This window comes from Marmota flaviventris, chromosome 6 (assembly GCF_047511675.1).
Source record: "Marmota flaviventris isolate mMarFla1 chromosome 6, mMarFla1.hap1, whole genome shotgun sequence".
NCBI lineage: Eukaryota > Metazoa > Chordata > Mammalia > Rodentia > Sciuridae > Marmota > Marmota flaviventris.
The window spans coordinates 111,480,166-111,500,714 of record NC_092503.1 but is presented as its reverse complement, the minus strand read 5'-3'; the positions used below and the strand labels follow the sequence as shown (position 1 = coordinate 111,500,714).

General features: G+C 43.9%; 1 protein-coding gene across 7 annotated transcripts in view; it reads right to left on the bottom strand.

The window, feature by feature from the left end:
* The window catches only part of Trerf1 (transcriptional regulating factor 1), a 211,805-nt gene extending 192,453 nt beyond the window's left edge, over window positions 1-19,352 (bottom strand). For 3 of the 7 annotated variants that reach the window (XM_071613388.1, XM_071613392.1, XM_071613391.1), the window contains exons 1-2: window positions 18,863-18,970; window positions 18,361-18,445 (exon numbers count right to left, since the gene is read on the bottom strand). The gene's annotated coding sequence lies outside the window, so the exon portion shown is untranslated. Of the gene's footprint in view, window positions 1-15,728; window positions 15,749-18,360; window positions 18,446-18,862; window positions 18,971-19,294 lie in introns of those variants that run through there. The other 4 variants (XM_071613389.1, XM_027950497.2, XM_071613393.1 and 1 more) reach the window with 4 other exon arrangements.
* Window positions 19,353-20,549: the final 1,197 nt, after the last annotated feature.

The following is a 20,549-nucleotide window of genomic DNA, read 5'->3' as shown; positions in this document are numbered from 1 at the left end:
GGTCCAAAGCACCAACTGTCCTGTGGCCACCCTGATACTCTAACATAAGCTGCCACATCTGAGCCTCTGTCCCAACATCAACTGCTGTCAATGGGACCTCCTTTCCCAAACTGTCCCCACCTTCATATCCATCCTCCAACAACCACACTGCAGAGGGAAAAAAAAGCAATACCCAATTAAGAGACGAGAAAGGCTGCCCTGAAATTAGCTCAGATCAGTAGAAAGAAAGAAATACTGAACCAGAACAAGCAGCTCAGACTGGTGTAGGGTTAAAAGCACAAGTTCCAGAACCAGAAAGTATGGACAGCTCAGCTCTGACACTGATGAGCTATGTGACCTTGGCCAAGTGACCTACCCTCTCATGCCTCAGAACAACTACAATTTCCCCCTCTTCAAGAACAGGATAATTAATTATATCTATGTCCTAGCATTCTTAGGAGAATTAAAGTCAATATTATACAGCATATAAAAGAATGTCTGACACATTTGATAAGTATTATATGAATATTTTTTAAAGAAATAAAAACACTTTTAAAAAACAAGAAAATTTCTCTCTGAACCATCTGAGAGTAAAATGGCTTATAGTTTTATTTTTTATATGAAAGATATGTACAACAATCACTATTAATTAATATTTTTAACTCTGATCATTTCTATCTTGTATTTTTAAAATATGAATAAAAACATGCTTTGGCAATGATACATCAAGATATTTATTGTAGTATTATTTCTAAAAGCAAATTATGGAAAATGATCTAAGTATCTGACAATAGAAGAATGGCTGAGTAGATTATAAAAGCCATAACAGGGAGTTTTGTGCAAATATTAAAAATCACCTAATGAAGAATTTTAGAAGACATGGAAAATAATTGTAATGTCAAATAATAAAGCATACAAAATTAGACTTCACTGTCAGCTATTATGGCATAGTTGATATTAAACCTTCAAGTGCAGAACAACTACAACAGGCAGATAAAACACCAAATAATAATATTAGTAACTATTTGAAGATGTGGAAGTACAATGTAAGCTAGGACTTGAAGAACCAAACCTCTAGAGCAAAGGAAAGCACAGGAGGACACACCATATTTTAATAGTCACTGTTTCCCATCAGGATATTTGCCAGTTTGGTGGAGGAAGTGGAGGTAAAACAGAAAACTGCAAATTAAAGCTTGCAATAGTTTCTTCCCTGGCCCGAGAAAATTAAAAATTGTTGTCTAGCATTCTGATGACATCAGAGACTTGAGAGGCCAAGATCTTAGAGAAGAGGGAACCACACAGAAGCAAGTCTAGGTTTCAAGCAATTTCCCCTCAAGACATTTGCTGGCACCTAAGTCATGTGTGTACAGAGCTAGAACCCAGGAGTCTAGCACAAAGAAGCTATTAAAACACCAAAACATTAAGCTGAGATTTCCGGTATTTTCACAGTGGCAGACAAACCAGAGAAAAGGACTTGCAGAGGAAGAGGTCCCCTAATAAGCACCCAGCCTAAAAATAAGAGCAAGTCAGAAAACAATCAGCCTTAAGTGAACCAAGGTGATACAACACCTCAAAGTTCTACATTATCAGTGTAAAATGTCTAACATGCAAACAAAAATCATCAGGCATGCCATGGAATAAAACCAAACCAAAAGCAGAATACACTCAATAAAAACAAATCCCAGAAGGGACAAAAACATTGGAGTTACCAGACAAAACTTTAAAATAACCATGCTCAAGAAAATAAAGGCGCTTTTAGAGAAATTCAACAAAGAAATTTTAAAAATTATTCTCCATATTATAATATGTGGTATAATATGTCAAAATACACTCTGTCATGTATATCTAAGAAGAACAAATAAAAAATATTAATTACCCCCCCCAAAAAAACAAAAAATTATTCTCAACAAATACTACAACTGAAATACAGTGGCTAAATCAAGAACTGAATAAATGGATTTGACAGCATAAAGGAGGAGAAGAAGAAATGACTGTTAAACTGGAAAATAGATAGGCCAGTAGAAAAATATTCATAGTGAAGCACAGAATACAAAGAAATGAGCTTCAGACACTTGTGAGATACGTGACAGTGTCTAACACATGTGGAGAGGTAAGGATGGAGAGGAGAAAATAGGGCAAGAGCAATAGCTGAAGAGAACACATCAAGAATTTTCTAAAACTGATTCCAAACCTCAGGCCATGACTTCTACAAGCTCTCCAAACTCCATGAGGGATACATACTAAGAGAACCACCCCTATGCACATCATAGTAAAATTGTTTAAAAAAAATAATAAAGGGATGGGGTTGTGGCTCAGCAGTAGAGCGCTCACCTAGCATGTGCAAGGCCCTGGGTTCAATCCTCAGCACCACATAAAAATAAATAAACAAAATAAAGGTATTGTGTACAACTAAAAAATAAATATTTAAAATAATAATAATAATGCCAAAGAGAAAAGCAATGTTACTTTAATGGAACCACAGTCACATTGACAGATGACTTTTTTAACAGAAATGAAGAAGCTGGAAGAAATGGAATCACATCTCTATAGGACTGAAAACAAAAATATAAGCTAGAATTCTATACCCAGTGAATATATTCTACGTATGAAGATGAATAAAAGACATCTTCAGATAAATATACACTGACAGAATTGTGACACAAGCCACCATTCTTCAGTACTCTCTCCTCTCTCTCTCTCTCTCTCTCTCTCTCTCTCTCCTTTCTCTCTCTCTCTCTCTAAGGAAGTTCTTCAGACAGAGGGAAATTAACATCACAGAGAAGCACAGTAATACAGGAAGAAATAACATCAAAAGAACTTAATATATGATTAACCTAGATTATCATTAACTGTTTAAAAAATGTCTTAATATATTAAGAGAGAATCAAAATCAAAAGGTATAAAGGAGGTAAAAGAAGCTTAAGTGTTGTAAGTAGGCTGCGTTGTCCAGGAAATGGTAAAAATATTAATTTATGGCAGGTGCTAAAAAAAGGGATGTAAACCCTAATACAAAGATTCAACTATGCAAAGATATATGTATTAAAAATATACTAAAAGGAAACGTCATTTTTTATTACAGAGGTTCTATCTAGATGACAGAATGATCTGGCCTTTATTTTCTTAATACTCTTCAGCATTTTTGGCAGGACACATTTTTAAAATATATTTTTTAGTTGTAGGTGGATACAATACCTTTATTTTATTTATTTATTTTTATGTGGTGCTAAGAATCAAACTCAGTGCCTCACCTATGCATATCATAGTAAGAGAACCATGCATAGTAAAAGCACGTGCTAGGCAAGTGCTCCACCACTGAGCCACAACCCCAGCCTGATAGGGAAAATTTTCTTCTCAATATTTTATTTTATATAAAACTAATATAGTATTTTTGCATACCTGCAAAAAGTGTAGTAGCCTCCATTTCTTACAATGCTTGAAAGAACAAATTCCTTCAAAGTTGGACAGAGACCCTATAGCTCCTTAGCTAATTATTAGCAACATTAATTCCTACAAGAATGATATCCATCTGTTCAAACACACCAGATGCCCAACACAATCTGAACTCTGGCCAGGGAAGGACTGCTCACCCACTCCATGAGAAGCAGCACTCCAAAAGCCTAACTAGGCAGAAAGCATCACTTTGGATAATGATTCAGGTCATTTGCATAGTCTTTACACAACAGACCTTGCTAAATTAATAAGCTCACTAGATGTTTATACTGCTCCCTGCAGCAAGAAAAAAATTGAGCCCCAGAGAAGCAATGGATATTGTTTAGAGGGAAAGCCATGCTGCCTGAGAATTCCCATTTCTTAAAAAAATAATAATAACATTAAAGCTGATGAAATTAGGTGGGTATTCTCATATGCGGATAGTAAAAAGGAAAATTAATAAAAAACTGTCTGAAGAATAAGGAAATATGATCAATACATTTAAAATGTCCACTGTTTTTAACACACAGTAATTTTTATTACCACGAATCTGTCCTGAAAAAATAATTTGAGTTGGGCTCAAAGATTTATATACAAGGATGTTTGTCAAAATATTATTTATAGTAGCTAAATATGATTAATAAGCTATATTGCCAATAACAGGGAATAATTAAGTAAATTATGGAACTCAGAGTCCAGTACACAGTAAGTACTTCATTAATACTGGTTGGACATAGAATCTGTATCAAAGGATATTAAGTATTTTAGAAAAAAATTTTCCAAAGAATATTTAATGATTAAGATATTAAATCACATTGAAAATAACCCTCATAATATTTTTAAAACACAGCACCATAGCTTGTATTTATTAACTTATTACCTACAAGAAATAGTTACAAAAGTTTACACACCAAAGCATTAAGCTGAGATTTCAGGTATTTTCACAGTGATCTCACTCAATTGATCTCACTCAGACCTTATGGGTCATTCCAGTGAATGAAGGATCCTGGACTCAAATCCAGGTAGTTTGACTCCAGAGTTTAAATTCTTTTAATCACCCACATCATCCATTGCCTGGAAATACTGAAAAGAAATCAAATTTACCCTGAAGGAATTAAAAACAATTTTTATTTTCTGTCTCATCCCTGTCATTATTTCCCTAGTGCTCTATAAGCACCATGTATAATTTATGGTCTCCCTCTACCAAAAAAATAAAAAGTTTACACACTACTTTCATTCACCATTTAAATAATTTCAGTGAAAATGTTTTATTCAGAAACTATGGTGCCCAAGACTTTCATTTCACAAATATGTGATCACCCTTAGACTTACAAGGTGCTGATTTTACACTTATTCAACAGCTAGTTAGTTAATCTTACCAATACTCTATCCAAGTAGATTTGACTATCTCAGGAAATGGAAGTTAGGAAGATGAAATGACTTTCCCAAGGTCAAATGGAGCATTCCTGATCCAGTGGAAGGTCCTCCCACTTGCAGCCCAGCCACCAGATTCCCCCAAATCACACCAGCCAATCAGGTGGACCAGAGAGGCCCAAGTGCTCCTGGGAGTTAACAAGGAAGCAAAGCATCATGAGGCTTACACACACATCATGCCCAAAGCCCTGGGACAGTGCGGGGAGCTAACATCCTCAGAGACTTTAGAATTATGCAGAAGAGGAGAAAGTATAGCTTCATAGTTCTCAAAGCACTTTGTGTCTTTTATCTCATTTGACTCTCAAAATAAAAGTTTTCTGGCAGGAAGCAAAGGTGCTAAGCATAAGGAAAATAAGGAACTAGGAGAGAGACTGCTGTCCAAGAAGAGTCCAAGAGAGCCAGTATGGTGTCCATTCCACCATATTATAGTAGTCCTCTGAACAAAACTCAGGCCACGCTGATTAGTAAAGTTAATGGGAGGCAGGATAAGGAAGGGGAGAAAGCACCTGCTTTTACAGTTGCCCAGTTCTGGTTCCTGTGTTCAAATCTCTGCCTCGCTATTTACTAGCTACATGTGACCTTGAGCAAGCTTCTTAATCCCTTTGGGCTGCCCTTTCCCCCACCGGTATTATAAAGGGTTAAATGCTCTGAGGGTTAAATGAGGTACCCAAAGTGACAGCATGCACTATTTTAGAAGGTTACTATTATATTCTGAAAGGTATCCTGACCCCAAAGGTGCATAAAGTGAGGACATTGTGACCAGAGTACATTGTCTCACCTTCCTAATGAAAAGAATTCTCTTATGCCAACTTCAGAAGTAGTTAAGAGGAACTACTTCAAAAAAAGACTATTATGTTGATCTCAATTACTTCCAAGATGCCTTTCCAAAACTATGAAAGCTTTTAAATTCAAGTCTCCAAAAGCGTCCTCACAGAGGACCTGATATGCACTGAAGAAGTCAGAAGGCTGCAACCCAGCACCTGAGTTCTGAGCTTCTGCTCAGACTGCATTAGAAGGATGTAAGATACACGTCCCGAAGGGAAACTAACAGTGAGCAAGGAGAGGAGGGGCGTGTAGGGCCTCCTGCCAATAAGAGAAGAGTAGACAGAGGCTGGGGGGCTCCAAGAGGAAAGGGAGTGAGGGACACAGAAATGGAAGGGAATCCCCTTCAGCAATTCCCCTCAGAAGCTGAAAGGACCTCCACCATGGAGAAAAGCAGCAGGAGACTGCATCCTCTCAGACAGTGACGCCCTCCTCTCCCACCACATCACGGCTACACCTAAGTAAAGGGTAGGTGTTTGTCCCTGTGTTTCTAGCACCTTCCTAACTCATCTGTTGCCATGCAGGCTCAGCTTCTGCTACAGTCTGGACCTGGAATGTCTCCTGAAGGTCCATATGTTAAAGGCTTCATCCCCAACCAGATGCTATTGGGAGGCTGTGGAACTTTAAGAGGTGGAGCCTAGAGGGAGGTATTCAGGTTATTAGGGGGGCGTGCACTTCAAGGGGATGCTAGGACCCAGCCCCTTCCTCTTCTTCTCTTTTGAGACCCAGCCATGAAGTGAATGGTTCTGCTGTGCATGTATCCTGCCCATGATGTGACACCTCACCCAAGAGGGACAATTAACCATGAACTGAAACCTTCCAAACTGTGAGCCAAAATATATCTTTTCTCTTAATAAGTTGATTATCTCAGTTAATTACTATAGTGATGAGAAGCCAGCCAACACAGCCCCTCCAGTCTGTTCTCTTTATCTCTCAGAGTGAATTTTATCATACATAAATCTGACTTGGTCCCATGCTGCCACACATCCCTCCTCCAAATCCTTTGGTTACTTCCATACTGCCCACAGGGTCAAGACCAATCTCCAAAACATGGCATCTGGTCCTCCCCGCCTAATTCCTGATTATGTCTCTAGGCTCATCACCTGGCAACTCTTACTCAGACTTTGTATATACCAGACTCCAAGCTCTGTATTGGGGACATGATGATAAGCAAGACATGGCTCACTGGCCTTAGGAAGGTGGTGGTCCAGTTGGGGAGACAGACATCTTAAGGGATTGCTGCCATTCAGATGGACAATAGGATGGAAATCCAGCTGGGCTTTCAGAAAGGCTTCTGGAGGAAGGGTGGGTGAAGCAGGCCAAAAACAGAGGAGGAAACACTCCATGCATAAGAAACTGCCAAGTCCTAGAGCAGCACTGGCTAGCAGGACTTTCTGCATTAACGTAAATATTCTGTCTTGCCTGATAGGATAGCCACCACCCTATATGGTCACTGAGCACTTTAAATGGCCATTTAAATTGGGGGAATTTTAATTGGGGGATTTTTAACTTTTTTCATTTTTTAGTTAATTTAAAATCATATTGCCATGCGGAGCTAGTGGCTGCTGTATTAGACAGTGCTGTTCTAGAACATTAAGCTGAAGGTGATGGAAAATGAAGTAAGATAGCGCTATGGGCTGAAGGGCTGTGTCCCAAGAATTCATACATTGAAATCCTAACCCTTTGTGTGATGGTATCAAGGGGGGTGGTGTCTTTAGGGGTGACTGGGTCATGAGGGTGAGGCCTCGTGAACAGGATTCTTGCCCGTTCCATCATGTGAGGGCACAGAGAGAAGATAGCCATCTATGAACCAGGAAGCAGGCCGTGGACAGACACTGAATCCGCCCACACCTTGTTCTTACACTTCCCAACCTCCAGAACCGTGAGGAATGAATGCCTGTTGTTTGAACCACTCGGTCTTCGGCATATTTTTTGTTACCACTGCTTGAAAGGGCTAAGACGGTGAGCCTTGAAGTTATGCATGATGCTTTCATTAGGCTAGACACTGCAATCTGCTGTTGCCTTTCCCCTTGTTGACCTGGCAGACCCCAGCTGACCCTGCACAAGCCCATTCATATACTGCTTCTCTGAAGATGTCCCTGACTGCTCTAGACAATCTCTCCTACCTTCTACTTCTTCTGAAATGATGTCTTTTTCCAGGAAGATGTCACTGTGTCTCATACTTCTATGTTCACCTGACAGTCGTGAGCTTCTTCTCTCATTCCTCCTGGTAGTTTCCTGGTAGTTACCTATCATGTAACATGATTGTTACATGATAGGTACTCAATAAATGCTTGATAAACAAGTTGTCACCAGTCATCGCAGGCTGGCAGGGATGGGGACAGAGCATTTGCCTTTTCTAATGAGGATGTATGACCCCAGCCTTGATTTTTCTTAGAATGACAGCTCACCCCAGCAGCTGGGGAAAGATTCTCTTAAACATCTTGAGCTCCCTACCCATAACTGCCAACAGCAGCCCTTATTGAGTGTTTCTAGATATTCTTCTAGTTCTTCGAATCTAGAGGTCTATACTAAGTGCCTCTGGTCAATTTTTAAAGGCAGCAGAGCCTAATTAGGATCCAGTCTTTGGGGTTAGTCCTGGGTTTGAATACCAGCTGCACAAATTAGCACCTGAATGTCCTTAAACAAGTTGCTGAATACCCCAAGCCTCAGTTTCCCCCAAACAGAAAGTGAGCATCACATAGTAAGTGAGCATCCATAGTAAGAGGATGAAAGAATTAAAATGTCTCACAAGGCCAGGCACATAGTAAGTTCTCCAACAGCAGCTACACCATTAAAGTGACCTAGACCCCTAATCCTGATACCCCAAGACACACTGCAAATTCCTGCACCCCGATCCAGGCCCTTCTGCATGTTCTCTTGGATGCAAGGAATATAATCCAATCTCTGACTCACAATATGTTGCCAAAATTCTCCTCCAGTTCCCAAGAGAAAATTTATTTTAATTCCCTCTAACTTTAAAAATCACACAGTCCTTACTGCATTTTTTGGGGTGGCAGGAGTGAGGAAGGAAACCATAAAATCCAACAAGCAGCTTTTAAAAGGTTACAAACTGATTGGAGAAAGAAAGGCGAAGGCAGCTGGAGGGGGTGCGGAGGGGGGAGATGGAGACAATCCCCTGAGTTTCTGCTATTATTGAATACCCCAACTCTCAAAGCAGCCTGGCCGCCCCCTCCTCCACGTGGGCTGAGCTCTGTTAATGAGAAAGCGGAGCTCTGCCTACATTACCACAATAATGATTTCCCTGTTGCATTTTTACATGCCTGCCGCTTTATCATAGCAGAAGTAGACATATATTTTCAATAAATCCCTTCTCTCCTTGCCCCTCCCCAACTCCAGCTCTCCCCGGAAATGTTGTTCCCTGGGCTCCCTCCCCCATCGCAATCCCAACCCTGGAGCACAATGAGTTCCACTAATCAAAACAGAAAGAAAAAGAAAAATGGAAAAATCACAGCTGCTGAAAAACAGCATTCGCTACAAGTCAAAGCCCTCCACATTTTTTTTCTGCGCACAGCATTTACTTCTTCAAGGACACAGCACCCCTCCCCGATCAGAAATCTTACGTAGAGTTGCTCAAAGGGGAAGGAGGAGGGGGGCGGGTGAAGAAATCTAATATTCCCTCTCTTTCCTATTTTGACTAAGCCAGCACAGACAGAAATATAGATAAGGCCTTGAATAACTGATTTAACAAAATGTCACTTATTAAAGGGGATGGGGGATGGGACAGCATTTGCATTCGAGAGCTCAGTTAAAACACCCCAGCTAAAGGCTGCAAGGCCACAGCAAGGCAAGGGGGGAAGGAAATATTTCTCTAGTCTGGTCTCCTTCAGGGGTGGCAAGAGCTGGGCCTGGTAGCAGAGAGGCTTGGATTTCTCCCTCCATCAAGAACAGCGGAAAAAACAGCGACAAAACAAAAACAATTTAAAAAAAAAAAAAAAGCAAGCTGATTCTTATATAAGTAAGCATTTATACAACACTAACTACTGCCAGGTTCTGTGCTAGATGCTGGGGGTACACAAATGAGAAGTGACCCAGTTCTGCTATCCCCAAGCAAAAGGGGTGAAAGACACGCCCAGAGTAAGTATGCCCAGGACAGCCCTATCAGCCAGGGGTTCTTGGGTGGCAAGAACCTCTTTCTCTAGCCCACCCCACAGCCCCATCCCAGGACCAGGCACCCTGAGCCACAGAGAAAAGACTAAAGGAGTGGGCATCTGCAAACTCCTGACTGGCAGGTCAGGAGATGAAAAAAAGAGAGAAACAGCCCCAGTAGTTCAAAATCAGCCTCATTCCTCCTATCCTTGGGTTGAATTTGAAGACAGTTTGGTATCTCCTGTGATAATGACAACAGGAGAACCCAAAGGACACTTCTATTAAATCTCCCTGGGCATCAACTTTATCTTTTTCTTTTCCTTTTTAAAAAAGTCTTTAAAAGGAGATAGATTGGGAGCAGTTCTCCAGAGACCCAGGAAGAGCAGCCTCTGTTATAGCAAAGACCCCCAGAAGCTCTCAAGAGGGATTCTATCCCAGGTAGCAACCTGTTCAGGAGCCCAGAGGCCAGAAGCCATACCACTTAGGAATGACCACAGCACTGCTCAGGTACCTCCACTGAGGGGCCCCACAGAAGGCGCACAGATGACAGTAGAATGCAGAAGAGCTAGCTGCCTGTCTGTTAAATTCAGATGCTGGCCTTAGTTATCAGGCAGCCAGTAAGCCCAGTGCTCCAGAACAACAGAGCCGGATAATTCAAGTTTTAAAAAATGTAATGCTCAAAACATGCTTAAATCATCTGTTTTTAACTATCATCAGAAGGGTAAGTTCAAGATACTCAGGTGAACTTTTCTGTGATCTTTGGCACATATTTTATAACACATTATTTAATACTGCAGAGCATTATCTATTCAAGAATGAATAGCCGGGGAACAGCTCAGTTGGTAGAGAGTTTGCCTTGCATGCACAAGGCCCTGGGTTCAGTTCCCAGCACCACACACGCACACACACACATAGACATTGTGCTTCTGTGAAAAACTGGTAGTAAAAAAAATACCAGCATAGGGTATGATGATACTCATAAAATCAATAATAATTTGGGTCTGAGGTTGTAGCTCAGTGGTAGAGTGCTTGCTAGCATGCGTGAGGCACTGGGTTCGATTCTCAGCACCACATATAAATGAATAAAATAAAGTTCTGTCCACATATTAAAAAAAAGTCCCAAAACAATTAAAAAAAAAAAAAGAGTGAACAAAATTTGGACACCATGCAAATTCTGGCATTAAAGCAAGGTTTTTATTTATTTTTTCAATTATACATCTTGTGCCTGGGTTTCCACAGCTGTAAAATGAGACTCCGTATATTTTCTACGGCTATTGGAAGACATAAATAAAGCATGCCAAAGAGCCTTCAGAACTACACATACTAGGTGAACGCTAGTCATATCAGCGTGGCATCCATTTTCTCCCTCTCTCTCTTAGATTTTTCTTTGATTATTTTCCCTCTCTGTGAAATCAAACTGATATCGATTCCACTGCTGTTTCAAAACTGACAACATGTATTTATTACACAAATACAGGAAGAAGTCTTATTCATGGGTGTGGCAAAATCTCACCAACTCTGAATCTAGGTAATGAGTACAGAGAAGTTCATGATACGAATCTATCTGCTTTTGTATATGGTTAAAAAAAATTTTTTTCACTGGAAATAATGTTAAAAGAAATAAATCAAGCCTCACCCTTTTACACAGAAGACAGGAGTCTGATTAATGAAAAGCACTGGATATTTTTCAAAATTAGAAATTATTTTCCAGCATCCACAGGGCTACTGACTGCTTTTATGGAGACTCAGCTTTATAACACAATCCTCATTTGCAAAACCAATGCTGAATGTGGATATAGACTGCTAAGATCAGGGGATTACGGCAGGGTTTCTTGGGTGGGTTAAAGATTCCCCTAAACCTAGTTCACACAGTTCTTCAGGGGGGGATAGCAAACCAACTTTTCTTGGTTCTTTAGGTGGACAGTCTCAAAAATTCTGCACATAGAATCTAGGTTTGAGCCTTTTTTTTTTTTGTACCAGGGATTGAACCCAGGGTCACTCAACCACTGAGCCACCTCCCCAGCCCTTTTTGATTTTATTTAGAGACAGAGTCTCACTGAGTTGCTTAGTACCTCATCTTTGCTGAGGCTGGCTTTGAACTATTGATCCTCTTGCCTCAGCCTCCTGAGCCCCTGGGATTACAGGCGTTCGCCACCACGCCTGGTTTGGGCTTGAGCCTATCTTGACTAGCCATTTCTCGGCTAGCATTTCTGATGGCAGCCTTCTGACAGTACGAGCAGGTTCACTAACCTGATCTCAGAGAACTTGAAAACCTCAAACAGAAAGTGGCCACAAGGAGGGAACAGCAGTGGGAGGGGATACAGTAAACAGGATGTTAGGAGATGCTTTGGGAAGTTAAGGGAAGTGTTTCAATGATTGTCAGATTTTATATCTGAAAAGGAGATGGGTTGAAGATCAAGTCAACTCGCTGCTGCTGTGTACAACACTTCTTACAGTTTACATAGCACTATCTGTATATTATCTGATTCCACCTCATACAACTCTAAGAGGGGAGGTGACAGATGATATCACCCTCTTGTTATAGACGCAAGACAGGTTCAGAGACTGACTTGTCTACAGCCTTAGAGCAGAGCTGGACCTCAACCTAGATCTTCCGACCTCTCAGGCAGACTCCATGGTTGGAGGTCACTAAGGCTGACACAGCTGGGGATATTTTTGTGAAAGGTAGCCTGAAGGAGAGGAGGCTCTTTTCCTTTTTTTTTTTTTTTTTCTCCAAGCTTCTTGCTCAAAGCATATAACACAGTGCCTACCAACTTTTGAACAGGGCTGAAAAAAATCACAGAAGTCTTTTTCCAATCATAATTTGCAAATAAATCTAATGTTAAGGTCCAAACTACTTTAACTGAAGACTCTTTTTCCCCCAAGCAAAAGAATCTGCTCTTTCCTCTGTGCAGCTCAGTAATGCAGTCAAATGTACAGAAAAACGCAGTACAATTTCTGATGCAGTCTTAACCCTTGTCTTCTCAGGTTGATGCCAAGCCCAGCGTCCAAACCACTTCCCAAAGATGCTGCAGCCTCAGCCTGGAGAGGCAGAGCACTGCAGGCCTCCAAGAACTCCCATGCCTGCCCACTCACCTGCATCCTCCCTCTCCTAGGCTGTTCCCTCCCATGAGGATGGAGGCAGTGTCCCTCCCCCAGTAAAGGCCAGCTCTTCCCCTCAGGCTTTTTTTAACTGACCCAACCCGTTTCTCTTGATCAATCACTACCTCTCCACCATTTTTCCCATCAGCACATAGATATACCACTCCCGAAAGAAAGAAAGAAAGAAAGAAAAGAAAACAAGTCCTTTCTTTTATATACATGTCCTTCCAGCTCCCAATCCATTCTCTGCTCTCCCTGCCACACATGGTCAATCTTTGCCAACAAGTTGACTACACATGCTATTGGAAGTTCCTCCCCTCACATTCCCACCCAACCTTCTCCAATCTCTGTACTGCTCAATCCTTCACTCTACCAAACCTGTTTTTCCCAAGATCACCAATGGAGTCCACTTGACAAGTCCAGTGGTTTCTTTTGTGGCCTTATCAACTTCATGAACCACTTAACACTTTGTGTGTGTGTGTGTGTCTCCACTCTCTCTATTCAAACCTCCACTTCTCTATATACAGGCATCTCATCCACTAGATTTAGATTCCATCTCTTTGATGATGGCTCCTGAACTTTTATCTCTTGCCTGGCGGTTGGGCTTTTTTGACACTGGGTACTACATCAGACTGTGTACTTGGTGAACATCTCCACTTCAAGTCTAAGAGCCATCTCAAACTTAGTGGTACCCAAATGGAAATATCAGCTGAGGCAGGAGGATCTCAAGTTCAAAGCCAGCCTCAGAAACTTAGTGAGGCCCTAAGCAATTTAGCAAGACCCTGTCTCAAAATAAAAAAATTTAAAAAGGCTGAGGATGTGGCTCAGTGGTTAAGTGCCCTGGGCTCAATCCCTGGTACCAAAAAGAAAAAAATAAAATAAAAATCTTGCTTGTGTTTGCTCTCCCAGTCTTCCCCATTTCAGCAAGAGAACCACCATCTACCCAAATGCTCAAGCCAGAAATGTCATTTACCCTACATTCTTTCTCCCTATACCCCCAAATTCAATGTCAAGCCTGTCCATTCTGCCTCTAATGTACATCTCACACCTACCTGCTCCTCTCCATGTACCTGCTTCACCTCCTCTTCACCTGTTCCAACTGCATCTTTACTACACCCCCCCCCCCAATTCCACACCTGCCACTCTCCCCTCCCTTCCCCATCAATGCAATCTCCTTTAAACTTAAGTTAGGGTGGTCACTTCCACTATGAACTTTCAATGGCTTCTCACTATGCTATAAAAGAAATCCAAACCTTTTCAAGGCCCACAGAGGGCTGCATGATCATCTCATGCTGCCCTCTCTCCCACCACCTTGTCTTTATGCCTCTTTTAGCCCCACCCCATGCCCCCTATAAAAGCCAAAGTCATTCTGAACAGGCCCTCCTCTGCCTAGCTCCATGGGTCTTCTCCCAACCCCACTCCTAAAAGAAGGCTTTGCAGGCTACTCTGTTGAGGTCATTGTTCCTTGTGGTCTTCACCAGAGCACTTATCACAAATTGCAATATATATTTCTTTACATGCTTGCCCCTGGACTCTGAAGTGTGGAAGTGGGTAGAGAGATGACTGTATCTCAGTTATCAACAGATTCCCAGACCCTTAATATAGTGCCTAGCAAATAGTAGGTGCTCAATAAGTACCTGCTGAATGTATAATGAATAAACCACGGTTTCTTATGGCATGAAAAGAACTATTACCTCATTCTGTGGGCCCAGAATTATCACTGCCGTTTAAGCACACAGATTCTTTTTTCTCTTCCTCCATTATTAAAAAAAAAAAAAAAAAAACTTAATGTTGATAAACCAAAGGCCCAAATAGCTCAATATATCCCATCTCATTCCTAGTTTACTGTCCTCCACAAGGGGAAAAAAAAACTATCCATTTCTTCCATAAACCCAAGTTACTATAAGCAGCTACTCTGAGAATTTAAAATTCCTAGATAATACCAGCAAGGCCTTTTGTTGTGCATTTTCTTTAACCCAGAAGAAATGATTTACTGAGAGCTGTGGGGTAACTAATGCTCTGAAGATTATTTTATTCATTAAAAATGCCACAACACCCTCATCAAAAAGCATGCCAGTAATTGCAATCCAAGCTGCTATCATCTCCCTCTCCTCGTAAAAGAAATCAACTATGTTTTAGATTCTCCTTTATTTCATTGGTTTCCCTCCTAGGTCAAAATCAAGAGATATGGTTAATCCACAAGATCCTAGCAGATTCCAATCTTCTCTGCCCTCTCAGTCACAGGTTTCATGAGGTCAGAAGAAAAATGAGCTGAATTCAACTGTCCTTGGAGCAGCCTGGGGTCTGGGCCAATCATCTGAATCCTTACTTTTCGTATCAGTGTTCAAAGTTAATAAAAATAGAACTTTTCCCCAAAATGCCCATTGTTAAATATACAGTCTCCTGAAAGTGACAAATACAATATCATTATCAAACACTATCACAACTATTCAACCAAATCCCAATTACCCACATGTGAACTCTCCACAAAAGGTGGGCAAGGCCACACTGGCCTTTTGGGTCCTTCTTTCCTCCCCAAAGCTACCTGCTGCCTGGGAATAACAGCTCAATTAACCTTAGACTTGACTAAGCATTAGACCAGTGAGCCAGCTGGCTGGAGGGGAAACTTCTAAGATGAACTGAAATTATTTTTGATGCCAGGATTACATGCCCCCTCTCTATTAGCATGCATAATTGGGAATTTTTTTGTCCAAGACAGGAACAGACTTTCATAAGTAACTGCTTGAATAGGATAGTCAAGATTCTCAGGCCGCTCAAGTGCCTATTTGGAATGCTAAGGTACAAATCCACTTTCTCCATGAGAAGACAAAAACAGAAGTTAATCAACTCACCCAAGTCCATGAAGCAATTTGGCCGTTGGCCCAGGAAGACACTGGAGACCTCCAGGACCTCTCTCCACAAGACAGAACTTCAGAGCCAGAAGGGAGCTCACGGATCCAACCATGCATTTTTAAGACAAAAAATCTGAAGCCCAGAAATGGATAGAAATTGGTACCCTCCCCATTTTTCTTTCTGGTGACAGTTTCCCCCTGCCTTGAGCATCAAACTGTCTTAAAAGTTCTTTTGTCACTTTATAAATACTGTAAACCTGGGCCAACTACCGAATGCAAAACAATTTTAACACTTCCTTCCTAATCAACTTTATGGAGAATCATTATACTTTCCCCAAAACCAATGCTCTGATTATTATGACCAATCCATCCATCAAGAGAGAAGGAAAAGGAAATTATAAATAAGCTTTGTTTTTGTGACCACACATTTTATTACATAAGCAGCAAAGAACACTACACTCAGACTCTTCTTTCCAATTTAAGCTTCTAACTCAACAAAAACCACAAGCCCAAGCGGGTTAAAGGAGGCAAAACTGAGTACTTTCTACACAATTCACAGAACAACTGTTTTCACAGCAAGCTCACATAAACACTATGTGATATTAACACATGCCTGCTATGTGGAAGCCTGCTTACCAAGCTGTGAAAAGACCCATGTTCACCATGAAACCTGCAAAATTAATCTTCTCAATGCTGATAAAGCATAAGGGACACACTCTTTTTGAGATGTCAAGCTGGCTTCTAACAATCCATTGGCAAAAATGGACATGCCTAAAAGGGCGGGGCCCAAAGAGGTGTGTCACTCTGGGTATCAATTCCTATAAATCAAATCCTGACAATCACCACAATATTTTAAAAAGAATGACTTATGATTCATGGGCCTTCAAACATTTATTACCACAAGAACATTCTCAGTAGAAGAGAAAAAAAGCGACTGTGACTTGATTAATGGCTAAAGCAAGACAATAAAACAAATCTCATAAATATAAGGAAAGAAAACTGAATGAGTAGTCTTGGCTTTGAGGTTGGGCATGTAAATAATTCCACCCAGCAATAAACACACATAAAGATTTTGTTTACCCTCCCACCATATACATTAACTAGACTCAAGATTTTCACTGCATAAAAATAAAGCTAATTTGTTTAACTGATGCCTAGTTAGGAACATTTGATAAGTAGCAATAATTTTATTTCCCAACTAACTCTCAACTGCCAAATATCAAACCCTCAATCTGGAAATCTAATGACAGGAAGGAAGAAAAAAAAAAAAACACTGTTCATCAGTAATGTGTAGAGAGATTTTTTTTTAACCCATTTTTTCCCCTGCTAGAACTGAGCCTGTCTTAAGAATTGGGGAAGGCTAAACCAACTTCAGTTAACCCCACTGAATATCTAACCCTACTGAACATCTCCGGGCTGTATCCCCTAGTGCTAAAATTATCCTGGCAAAGTTAATTTCCCAGCACCATCAAGGTACCTGACAGCGAAGACCTACAACTCTTCTGCAGAAATCAGTGGGCTTTGGGCCAAGAAAACAGAGGCAAGGAAAGGCAAAGACTGCTGGTTAACTAGTTAAGGACTGAGTACTCCTGCTTGTTATCCTTCTAGAGGTCATCAAAGCAACATTTTCTACCACCAAACTCCTTTCTTGAAAGGGTGAATGATGCAGAAGATTGGGACTAATGGAGACAACTTAAAACTCCTTTTCTAAAGCTCGTCTCCATGGCCTGCGGAGAGGTGCACCCACACGGGCTCTCTCTCGGAAGGCATGTTTTAATGAACTCTAGGGCCATGCCTGGACCGGTCATTCCTAAGCATGACTTCCACGCACTTCACAAGACGGCCCCAGGCCACACGGTTAGCAACCTCTACAACACGTTCACTTGCCAAGCAGCTCTCTCTCATCTGGGGAAGAGTTTCCACGAAGCTGGTTCTAACAAGCCGGTAGAAGGCACACAGAGGAACCAGAGGCGTTTTCTTCTAACCCAAGGATGGCAGGCGCACATGCTCCATCCAGCCCAGTGCTGGCCAGAGGCTGCCGGCCAGGTGCTCTCTGCCTTCACCGGTGAATGGGTGGTTTTGTTTTGTTTGTAATATCTGCTTCTTCAGACCACCAGCAGTAACTTCCCGGTCTCCCAAACTGAAGTTGGGGAGTGAAGGGGCAAGTTCCCCCCTTTACACATTTCTAGCATCTGGGTGGCCACACTAACTTCTGGGGAGTACCCAGCCCCCACAGAGCCCGTAGGATCACATACATACACATATGCATCATGTCAAAAACCCCAAAAGGCACATCCCCAGGGTCCTGCGGTTTCTTGGCTGGAAGAATGAAGGCTTTATAACATCACAACCTTCCGTTGCAAGCCCACCACCTTCACCCTTTAAGCCAGGATTGCCAATTATAGCGCCCACCTCACCCCTCCCCCTTTGCTGGGATGCTGTGCAGCCCAGAGAGGGAACAGGGAGGAAGGGAAGCAGGGAGAAGGCCCTGCTTACATACTGAAAGTAAAGGGGCGGCAGGAGACTTGTCCTCTGTTCCTCCACTCTTCCCTTCCCACCCCACCCCCGTCTTCTCACGGAGCATCCCCCAACTAATTTTTTAAAAATGAAACTTAATAAGCCTCTTGCTTACCTTGGCTGTTTCTGCAACAAGTGCATGGGCAATCCGACAGGAAGACCAGTCTCCGCTTGGGGGGTGAGATGGGGGGCTAGCAGAGCTGATGGAGTAATTTCAATATTAATTTATGTCAGCCGCCTTCTCGCAGCGCTACTCACTTACAGTACTGCCCTCAGCCTGTAAACAAATATCGCTCCGCCAGGAAACATACTCCCCAGATGCAAGCCCCTCTCCCTAGCAGGGAACCTGGCCCCTCGCCCCCACCCCCCAGCAAACAGCGTGCTCCCCCACTCCCAGGGGGAAGCTCGGGGTTTCCAAAGCACCAAGCCACCACCTTCGCCACCACCCCAGCAAGAAACTTACTCGGTCCGTCTACGCCTCCACCCTCCCTCCAGGAAATCTACTCTCCATATGCATTCAGCCTCCCCGCAGGAAATCTGCTCCCCCCTCCCCCTTCTATATACATGCACCCCTCCCTCTTCTCCTCCCCACGCGCCCTCCCTGGCCAGAAACTTACTAGCAAGCAAGCGTGCAGGCTCTTCTGATCCTGGAAACTTATTCCCAGATATAGCGCCCGCCAGCCCCCTTTCCCGGCCCTGCTCTCCTTCCTGCCCTCCGCCGCAAGCAACTCCAAACTCTCCGCATCCAGCCACTCTCCCTCCCCGGTGGAAATTTGCAGCGCCGGGCTGCGCGCGTGCATCCACCCTCCCCTTCAGGAAACTTACTCCCCATCTGCATGCACCGCCTCTCAGCCATCGCTTAGAGGGAAGGGGGTGTGCTGGGGAGACAGAAATACATATGTATCTCTCGCCCCTCCCCCGGCCGCAGCCCACTCGGGGCCGAACCGCGGTAACCTGGCCTTACCTTTTGCATTGCTCCCCACCCTCGCCCCCTCCCTTAGCCCTCCTTATCTTCTCCCCAGCACCCCCCTTTTTCACCCATTACCCACCCCTAGCAACCGTTCCCAAGCTCCTCTCGGCCTTTTTTTAAAATCCAGGATGCAAATTCCTCCCCTGTCAGCAAATCGACTGTCAAATTATTTTCTTGCAAAAGGAGAAAGGCGGGGTGGGGTGGGGGGGAGCAGAAGCAAAAAGGGGAGAGGCGGGGGGAGGGAGGGAGAGGGACAGAGGAGGGGAGAGATATCCCTCCGCAGAGCTGGGTCTGGCCGCGGGCGGGGAAGCAGGAAGTAAGGTGTCCAGCGCCGCGGCCGGCGGGTCCTCCGCCGCGGCCCCCGCCCGCGTCCCCTGTCCCCCGGGGCGCCGTGCTTCGGCGGGCGCGGGCCGCCGGGCGCATTGTTCGCAACCTTCTCGGCGGTGCAGTGCTGACTTTATTTGTGCGCTCTGCGTGTACGTGAGGTTGCACCTTTTGTAGGCATGCGAGTCTCTGGACAAGGATGGGACAAGGGCCCAGTTGCGGCCCCGCGCGGGACCTGTCAGTCCCGGGGTGCAGCGGACTCTCCGGCTTAGCCGGAAAATCGAGGCCCGGGAGAAGGCAGCGTGGCCGGGAAGCTGCCGCCTTAGACCCGGACCTGTGCAGGATTGCTTCCTGCGTAGCCGTCCCGGTTATTGTAACGCGCGTTGCAATCTTAACGACTGGGTTAGGGGGTTTTGTTTATTTTTTGTGAGGGTTTGCATAGATGCCAAGGTCTGGGCGGGCTGGGTGTTGACGGTCTGCGCCTTCCCCCACCTCACCCGGGCCTCGGTGGGGCCGGGAGAGGGCCTGGGGCTCCGGGGAAGGGGGCTGGAGGTTCTCGAGGCGCGCGGCTCCATCCCTCCGCCCCGATGGGGGCGGGGAGGGGTGCTGCAGACGGCGCTGGAAATGCAGCTCTCTGGGGAGGGGGCTCCACTCCGCGGCGCAGCAGGCTGGGGGGGAGGTTGCCTAGGAGAGGGGCCGGGGCCGGCAGCGGAGGGGAGGGATCGCAGGGGAGGGGGCGCGGGTGCGGCCGCGGCGCTCGCCCCTCCTCGCGCGCCATGACTGTGGAACGTGGTGCCGGGGAGGAGGGACGGCCGCCGGGGGCCGCCCGGGGCTGCTCGGCATTGGTGCGGAAACCCGAGCCCCGAGTCGCTCCCTCGCGCTGTCTCCTCCTCCTCCTCTGCGGGGGAAACCGCTGCACCCAAACCGAGAGCAGCTGCGAGCAGGGGGCAGGGCGCGAGCTGAAAGGCGAGCCAAGGGTTCAAACCTCGTCGGCCCAGGGCAGGGGGCGA